Raw genomic sequence first — 9,810 nt, forward strand, 5'->3', positions numbered from 1 at the left:
CATAATAAAAAATTCTCATGTTATTTGCTACTTATTTCTAAACACTTTCCAAATTCTTAGTAAAATTAAAGTTGAAGAACATTCTTTTGTATCGTTAGTGAAAGTAAAGTGAAAAATAAAAAATTACTTCTTATTAATTAATGTTCGAAAAAGAAATAAATCTATTAATATATGTGTAAGTAAATAAATATAACTGTGTAACTAAAATAAAAGACAAATAAACATTATTGAAGAAACTAAAATAAATGACAAATAAACATAATTCTGTAACTAAAATAAATGACAAATAAACATTATTGAAGAAACTAAAATAAATGACAAATAAACATATTTGTTTTTTTGTAATTATGAAATAATGCATTTTATTTGTTATTATTGTTGTTATTATTCTTTTTTTTTTTTTGTTATGAAATGAATGATGCGTGAGATGTTGGAGGCCTAGTAGTGGCCATTTTGCCTTTGGAGAATGTTGGTATGATATAGAAGTGTTTATTGAAGTGTGTTTTTATTTGAGATTTGATTGTGTTGTGCCGAAGTGCTGTCGATTTTTTTTAAAAAAATTGAATATGTGGAATCGTACACTTACTGATATTATAGTAAGTTTATATATATATATATATAACCTTAGTATTGAATAAATGAACTTAGTCAGTTTACATTTATATATAGTTACCCTTATTATAGAAATAACCTTAATAAGTTAGAAGTGTAAATTGGACATTACATTTGGCATGTTTTAAGGATGGTTTAGACTAATGCAATTACATATAATTTGCCCTTTATAAAGACAGTGTTAATTAGGTAAAAAAAATGCGAACTAATCAAGATTGGATGTACTGGAGGTACGAGGTCAATGGGATATTAAGAAAAGAGTTCTTGCAAGGATTGAAGGCGTTTATACAGTTTGCAGTTGGTAATCCCAGTTGTATGGATGATAATAAGTTGAGGTGTCCATGTAATCACAAGAAGTGTCGAAATAGAGCCTTCTTAGATATCGATACAATTAAACTTCATTTATGCAAAAATGGATTCGTGGAAAATTATTACGAATGGATACATCATGGTGAACCTCGAGTTTCCAGTGGGTCAAGCCACTCTATTCCGGTAAGTTTAGAAGATCAGCCTTATCAATTTCAGTATGGTAATCAATGCAATGATATGGTAATCGATGCGAGTAGAGTAGAATGTCATTGGGATAATATGGAGGAATCGCCAAACTATGCAGCACAACAATTGTTTGACATGCTAAGTGCAGCTAACAGTGAACCATGGCCTGGATGCAAGAATCATTCGGTTCTATCTGTTGTGGCACGATTACTGCACATGAAAGCGGAGCACCATTTTTTAGAAAGGTGTTACGATGATTTTGTGCAATTAGCAAAAGAAAGGTTGCCTGAAGGCCATTCAATGGTTGATAATTTTTACCGGACAAAAAAATCAGTTCGGGGATTAGGACTACCCGTGGATAAGATTGATTGTTGTCATAATAATTGTATGATATACTGGAGCCTTGATTCCGAATTCAGAGAATGCAAGTTCTGTAATCTTCCAAGATATCAACGGCGGGGTCAAGGGACTGGTAGAGTACAAAGAGAGAAGGCTTTCAAGAAGATGTATTATTTCCCTCTTGTTCCTCGCATTCAAAGGTTATATGCATCTAAGGCGACAGTTGAACACATGAGATGGCATGCTTTGCATGAATATGAGGATGGTATAATGACTCATCCGTCAGACTCTGAAGCTTGGAAACATTTTGATAACAATCATCCTGTGTTTGCTGCTGATATGAGAAATGTGAGATTGGGGCTTTGTACTGATGGGTTTCAGTCGTTTGGCCAATCAGGACAACAATATTCATCATGGTCTGTCATTATCACACCATATAATCTACCACCGTCAATGTGTATGAAAGATAAATACATGTTTTTGTGTGTTATTGTACCTGGCCCTACTAATCTGAAACACAAAATTGATGTGTTTCTGCAGCTTTTGATTGCCAAACTTAATTATTTATGGGAATATGGGGTTGAAACGTTCGATATTTCGACCAATCAGAATTTCATAATGCGAGCTGCTTTGCTTTGGACCATCAGTGATTTTCCAGCATTTGGAATGTTATCTGGGTGGAGTACGACAGGCAAATTGGCTTGTCCTCATTGCATGGAAAACACGAATGCATTTACACTAAAAAATGTAGGTAAACAATGTTGGTTTGATTGTCATCGCAAATTCTTACAAGAATCTCACCCTTGGAGGAGAAATCGACAATGCTTTAGAAAGAACACGACTAGTACTGAACCCCCTCCGCCTGTGAAGTCTGGAGCTGAAATATTACAAGAAATTGAAGATCTGGGGCTTATGAAAGTTACATAATTAGGTGCAGATGAGGCAAATGGAAGAATTGACAGGAATAGCGGGTGGAAAAAGCGAAGCATCTTCTGAGATTTATCATACTGGAGTTCACTTCTTATCCGTCATAACCTTGATGTGATGCATATAGAAAAAAAATGTGTTTGAAAATCTGTTCAACACTGTCATGAACATTGAAGGGAAAATCAAGGATACTGCAAAAGCAAGAGCAGACATGAAGGAAATTTGTCGTCGACCAGAACTCGAGCAATCTGTACTTACTGGTAAGTTTCCAAAGGCATGTTATTGTTTAGATAAACCCCAAAGGCAATTATTGTGCGAATGGGTCCGATCATTAAGGTTTCTAGATGGATACTATTCAAATATGGGTAGATGTGTGGACATGAGGAAGTACAGATTGTTTGGCATGAAAAGCCATGACTGTCATGTTTTCATGCAAAGGTTGATCCCTGTGGCATTCCGGGAATTATTGCCAGCGAAAATTTGGGAAGCAATGATAGAATTGAGTCTCTTTTTCAAGGAATTGACGATGACTGTTATCCGATGCGATGATATGAACCAATTAGCGCTAGAAATCCCAGTAGTGGTATGCAAATTGGAGCGAATTTTTCCACCCAGGTTCTTTCATTCTATGGAGCATCTGCTGGTTCATTTGCCGTATGAATGTCGTGTAGCAGGACCGGTACAATATAGATGGATGTATCCATTTGAGAGGTGAATCACTAACATCCCATTCTAATCATTACATCATTTATTTCAACTCATATTTACATATTGGCATTGTACAATGACAGATACCTGCAGAAAATTAAAAAGAATGTGCGCAATAAGGCAAAGGTCGAGGGATCAATTTGCAATGCATATTTGGTGCAAGAAGCTTCCACCTTCTGTTCACACTACTTCGAACCACATGTTTTCACCAAGCATCGGAGAGTGCCACGTAATGATGACGGAGGAGATCGAATAGAATCTGAGTTTGAAGGAAATCCAATAATTTTCACCTATCCTGAGCGTACGATTGGTAAATAAATAAAAAAAAAGACGATTGACTGATGCAGAGATACGAGCGGCTCAAACCTATAGTTTGTTGAACAACGAAGAGATTACACCATTTGTACAGTAAGTATACATATTGTAGACAGTCTAAACCCGGTCTGGGGCGTAGTTAAATCATATTTATGCTAATTTTGTTCGTTCATAAACAGGAAATATATCAATCTTTTGCGGCTTCAAAATCCCAATTTGACTGATACTATAGTTGATGCAAAACTGGACTCTGAATTTGCAGAATGGTTCAAATATTATGTAAGTTACTTTCAATGTACACAACATGGAATGTACATTATTAGATCTCACTCATGTCATTACTATTTCCCATAGGCTCGAAGCTCAAAAACTGATATTGGTAATAGATTCATTACGGATTTAGCAAAGGGACCTCTACCGATTGCTAATGCCTACTCTGGCTACTTTGTAAATGGTTACAAGTTTCACACTGAGGGTTATGGGAGAAGCAGAAAGACAATGAACAGCGGTGTTTGCATAAAGAGATTAAACTACAGTGACGTGTCAAACGATTTTTATGGGAAATTGGTTGAGGTTTTAGAGTTAGAATATCCAGGCCTACCAATGAAGTGCACAATCTTATTCAAATGTGAATGGTTTGATCCTATGCCAAACGTTGGCACGAAGGTTCATCCTAAGTATAATCTGGTAGATATTAATCAAAGAAGAAGATATACAAAGTATGAGCCTTTTGTGTTGGCAATGCAAGTTGCACAGGTGTACTATGTCTTATATCCAACGTTTAAACGAGATCGTTGCGATTGGATGGCAGTGTGTAAAATCAAGGCTAGATCAGTTGTTCATGCACTTGAAACCAAACAATCTGCTTCACTCGCAGTATCGGAGCCATTTCAAGAAGTTAGGGTTGATACGTAACCGATGCAAGTTGTTGAAGATTTAACGAATAGATTAGATGATAAAAGCCGATCTTATGTTGAAATAGGAGCATCGAATGATGAAGAGGAAGAAGATCAAATCATCATGGGTACCTCAGAAGACGAATATCAAGAAGAGGAAGAAGACGAAGAGGAGGAGGAAGCAGATGATAATGAAGACACTTAATACTTAGAACAGTTTTACTGTTACAAATTGATAGATGTATATCTAATATTATTAATGAAGAATTGCAATGTTATTCACTTTCTTTATACATATTACCACATGTTCTACAATTCATATAATTGTATACATACATATCTAGGTTATGATATCTACAGTACAGATGGCTAGAGGCAGGGCGTTTGATTCAGACGCATCCAGTAGTGGTTCGCGTAGAGGTCGTGGCCTAGGACGTAGTACCTGTGGACGAGGAGGGACTATCCCTCCTTCTTCAGGTACGTCTGGGGCTTCATCCTCTGCTCAGCAGCCAGTACTGCCGCCATCACTTCCTTCTATTCCTTCCTCTTCTACCCCACTTTCTTGACCAGTAGAGTCTTCACCAGCTGCATAGTCACCTACTGTACAAGGTAATCATAAATGTCATTACTTTCATTTCAATTATATATTAATTATTTATCTGCATTTATAACATTTGTCACTTCTTTTGCAGCTTCACCAGATCCACGTATCAGCCTCAGTTTGGTAGCGGGACAGGAAGTACTTATTCACTTTTTCCTCTGTACTTGATTTTGTTCATATTTTGATGCTTTTATCTAATTATATTTCATTTGTGTTTTTTTTTTTTCTCAGCATATATCCATCCTCTCGAGCATCAAGGCAAATTATGAGGATAATCAAGCTACAACTCCATAAAGAAGGATACACGTGAGATGTCGTACCATAAGAGGCGAGAGACTTTTATTGGGAAGAGTTTCAGGTACGCTTTGGTTTAAATTATATCATCATTCAATGTTTACAATTAATCAAGATACCTCTTTTTATTGAAATTTTATTTTTCATTTTTGCAGAAGCATTTCATATGGGACGAGGCAATTATAGCTATGCTGAAAGTGGCCTAGGAGAAGTTATGCGCTGACCAATATGCTAACTTCACCTATAGGATGCGAAAAAGCGGTAAGAAGCAGCAGTGCGTGTCTCAAGAGATATGGGAGAGCTGGCAAAAGGCTTGGGAGGATCCTGCATTCAAGAGAAAGCGGGAGATATTTGCACAAAACAGGCGCAGTGAGACTGGCGGTGATGGAGCAGGACCTTCTCGACACACAGGCGGATCAATATCTGCTATAGAGACAACTTGATTATTAGTGAGCCAACTAGTCACACTATATGAAACTGATGTTTAATGAAAGGACATTATATTAATATATCATGCATAAAAATTCATTACAGGCTAAAAAATTTGGTCGTGAGCCCACATCGATTGAGGTGTTTACATATACTCACACGAAGGACCACGATCTTAATACGTTTGTCGATAGACGTGCGGTGAGCGTCAATGTAAGTAACAATGAAGAATATTTACATTTACCCTCTAGTCGTTGCGAAGATGTACAAAGTTCAATATAATAAAGCTTGCAACTGCAACTGCATTGATTAATTAATTTTTTGTTTTCAGGAGAACTATACTACAGCTTGGGAGCGTCTTATTTCTTCTCAAGCTGAATCTGAAGCTGAGTCAAGAATTGATGAGGTAGCACTTTATCTCGAGGCTGTAGGGGGCGAGAAGAAGAGGAAGGTATATGGCATCGGGTCTCAAGCATCACAATTTTACTGCGGCTTAGCATCTCACGCTTCTGCAGCCAGCGCAGTACCACAGCCCGAGCACAGTGCCGAGGAGTTTACTGCATTACAGGCTCGTGTTGATGAGAAGAAGAGACAGATTGCAGAACTTAGAGCGCATGTCAAGCAGCTGTCCGGTCAGCCCGGTGCTGGTACTTCTTCCTGTGATCCTGCGCCTGCTACAGATCGAAATGTTTCGACATCTCAGTAGCAGCCACTACCGTCTCCTGATCCCAATGATGCAGACGATACCTTGGTCACCCCTGCTGACGCTACAGCACATCCAGCAGGTACTCCTCACGGCGATTCGACATTGGATCGTGCATATGACCAACCGCGTAGATTTGATTTTGGACCTTTTTAGCTTTCCAGTGGTTTTTTGAAATTTTGTTCAGTACATTAACTGCATTAAATTTTTTTTTTTTTGAATTGCGTTTGTGATATATATATATATATATATATATATATATATATATATATATATATATATATATATATATTTCAATTTTCACAGGTGCAAAAAAATTATGGTTTTATAATAATATTTATTTTTTGTTTTTGTATTTTGCGATGGATTTGCGACCGAACTACAACCAAAAATATAAACTTTAAATTTAAAATTTGTGACCGATTTGCGATAGATTGTTTCTGAGACCAATTTGCAACAGCGTTTCAAAAGGAAAACAAGACCAAATTTTGCGATCGATTTTTTAATTTTGCAATCGATTTATCGGTCGCTAATTTGCAACCGATTAGTTCATCGATCGCAAAATATTTTGCGACGAGCACTTTTGCGACAGATGGTTATCGGTCGCAAATCAGTCGTTAAGTTTGATTAGCAACCGATTTCTTGCCTTTTGCGGCCGATTTGTCGGTCGCAAAATGGCGTTGTTTTTGTAGTGATCTGTTTATGCTTGATGAATTAACTCTGTTATTTATGCTGCAGTGGATTCATTTCACTTCTGAGATTGCTTAAATTAGTTACTGACTTATAGAATCTCTGCAGACTTATTTTAGTGAGTTATATTCAGTAATTGGTTGAGCTCTATATTTTAATATCTATGATGAAACAGATTAAATGTTTAACTGCCTTATATATGGTTATTACCTGATTTGAGTTGGTATAAATTATTGCTTCTCCTGTGATTTTTTGGAACCAATAAAAAATTATCCCAAAGGCACCAAATGTTCGTACCAATTCCACTAGCAATTATTTTTCCATACCCTGGATTCTTGTGACGGCAGATCAATACCCTCCACGGCTTCAAAAAGCAAGTCGATCCTACCTGCACATTCTCTATTAATTTGATTAGGGGGAAACCCATGTACCTGAACCCAGAAGGGAGTCTTGAAAAAATCCACCTGAGATAAAGGGATATCCAAGGCCCACTCTTTGAGTATTAACTGCTGATTAACGACTGACTATGGGGCTCCTTGAAGAACCAAACCCCTGTCTTCTACAGACATAAAATTAAAGATATAGCTATTATTTGGACCTTTGCGGACTTCAAATTCATTCTTAGGCTTCCAAGAACTAATGACTGCCGCTTCATAACTCCGGTACTAATAGACTTTTCGTTAACTAACTTCCCTACAAGCACATTTTGCATGCTGATATTTGTACTTTTCTCATTTAAGGAGTTTAGATCTAAGACAGGTTCTTCCCATGTGAGCTCATCAGTTCTAGTGATAAGCTCATTTAATGAAATAAGGTCAGTGTCCACGAAGATGAGAGAGAAAGAGAAAGGAGTGAAAAAGGGAATATGAAGTAATTAAGTCATGGTCTAGTATAAAGGGTGTTAACGGTGGTGGTTGACGAAGGATAGGAAAGTAGAAAGGAAAGAAAGTCAGAGAAGGGGAAGGAAAAGGACGAAGGGAAAAAACCCTGGCAGTGTACCAGAGTAGAGCACGGTTTAATACAATTTACTGTAAATTTAAATCTAGTGGCTTATATTTAAATTATACATGCATAATAAGATATATTGTCAAATTATATATGCATTTACCGTTGAATTATGCGTTGGTGTTCACTTTAAATACAATTTTAGATGTAATTGAATTTATATATTCTATTTGTTTGTGATTAAAAAAATACATATCATTTTTTTTATATATTTTTTCAATTTCATTTTCAATAAACATTTTCTTAAACTGTTAAAAATATTTTTTATAAATTAATTTTTATTTATTTTAATAATTTTAATCACATTCTCGTAAGTAAAAAAAGAATTTAATTATGTCCGCTAGTTCTTAAATATATATTATAATCTTATAAATCAAGTAAAGGAGAATTTAAAAAAATAATTGAAATGATGTGTAAATTAAAATATTAAATTTAATAAAGTGACACAATTGCTTTTACAAAAGTTAATAGCTAATAATGAAATATTAATATAAATATTTAAAATAATGAAAATTAACCCATTAATATTAATATATTCATTAGGAGAATAAACAAGAATGTTTAATTATATACATTTATAAAAATTTATATTGCATAATACATGTGATTTGAATTTTTCTATACAAATAAAAGTAGGCTTTCAGAAAATAAAATTGATGAAATTGATTTTGGGTTAATAAATTAATAAATATATATTTAATAGCAATTAAGCAATATTTTTATTTTTAAACTAATTAAGAATTTTTTTTACCTATATAGTAGGTGGTTTCTCTTTCATTCTTCTATCCAATGGCTAAGTTTTAAACAATAAAATCTAATACTAAAAATTGAAAAAAAAATTGATGGTCCAATTAGATCAGCCCATTGGGCCATACGGATCCAAGTGACACCGGCCTGTTATCCTTCCACTGCTAGGAGCGGGAGGTGGTCGATGCTCTGTGAAGCCAGCCTGACGCGGTGCCCTCCCCTCTACGATTCATGCAGTTCAAGCCTTCGCTAGAGCCACAGGAGCCAACTCTCAGCTTGGAACGGGCAGCCCAGACGATAGCCAATCGAACCCAACCCGCTGGTACTGAATCAATGTCCCATCAATTTCATGCCCCCACTTGGGTCACAAGCCCAAGTTACTGGACTCGGCCGTGCGGTTCCCCTCAAATGTTTACTATAAAGGCTAATTGTTTTTAGCTTTTGCTCGATGTGGGATTGGATTCATTAAGTTTTTCATCTTTCTCGTTATGTTACTTTTGTTTAATCGGTGTTATAAATGATATTTGAAGTTATAAAGTGATCTTTGTTTTCTAATTTTGTTTTTTTTTTTTTAAATTCATTTGTGTATCTTATATGACCTATCAAATATAAATTTATTAGAGAATTATCTATCACTATTGTTGTGATTGGAAACAATTTTTTAAGTAGTTTTGTTAAGACACTGAACGTAGTTTTGTCAAATCGTATATGCACTTACCATTGAACTATGCATTGGTGTGCACTTTAAATACAATTTTGGATGTAATTGAATTTTTATATTCTATTTGTTTGTGATTACATAGTATATTCATGTAATGGGAACAGGTCTTACACTATTTGTGAATGAAAAAAAAATAAAGAATTAAATGCGGTTTGAAAGGAAATATCGGTAATTTTATTAATTTAAATTCAGAATCAACTTTTTTTCGATACACGAAAATTAATAAGATCAAGTACAGTGACAAATCAAACTTCAATACCTGTAATAATCCGTATTATAAGTGGTAATGATGTAGATAATTATGATTCAAAAATACTCTCCAATAGAT

General features: G+C 35.2%; 1 non-coding gene and 1 pseudogene across 1 annotated transcript; one reads left to right on the plus strand and one right to left on the minus strand.

The window, feature by feature from the left end:
- The first annotated feature begins 810 nt into the window (after positions 1-810).
- On the plus strand, positions 811-6,322 carry LOC149493126 (uncharacterized; annotated as a pseudogene).
- Positions 6,323-8,849: 2,527 nt separating this feature from the next.
- LOC149493127 (signal recognition particle RNA) lies at positions 8,850-9,152 on the minus strand. The gene has a single exon (XR_016318650.1).
- Between the last annotated feature and the right edge of the window lie 658 nt (positions 9,153-9,810).

The sequence above is a fragment of the Jatropha curcas genome, chromosome 10, assembly GCF_041381405.1.
Source record: "Jatropha curcas cultivar XTBG-Jc1 chromosome 10, XTBG_Jcur_1.0, whole genome shotgun sequence".
NCBI lineage: Eukaryota > Viridiplantae > Streptophyta > Magnoliopsida > Malpighiales > Euphorbiaceae > Jatropha > Jatropha curcas.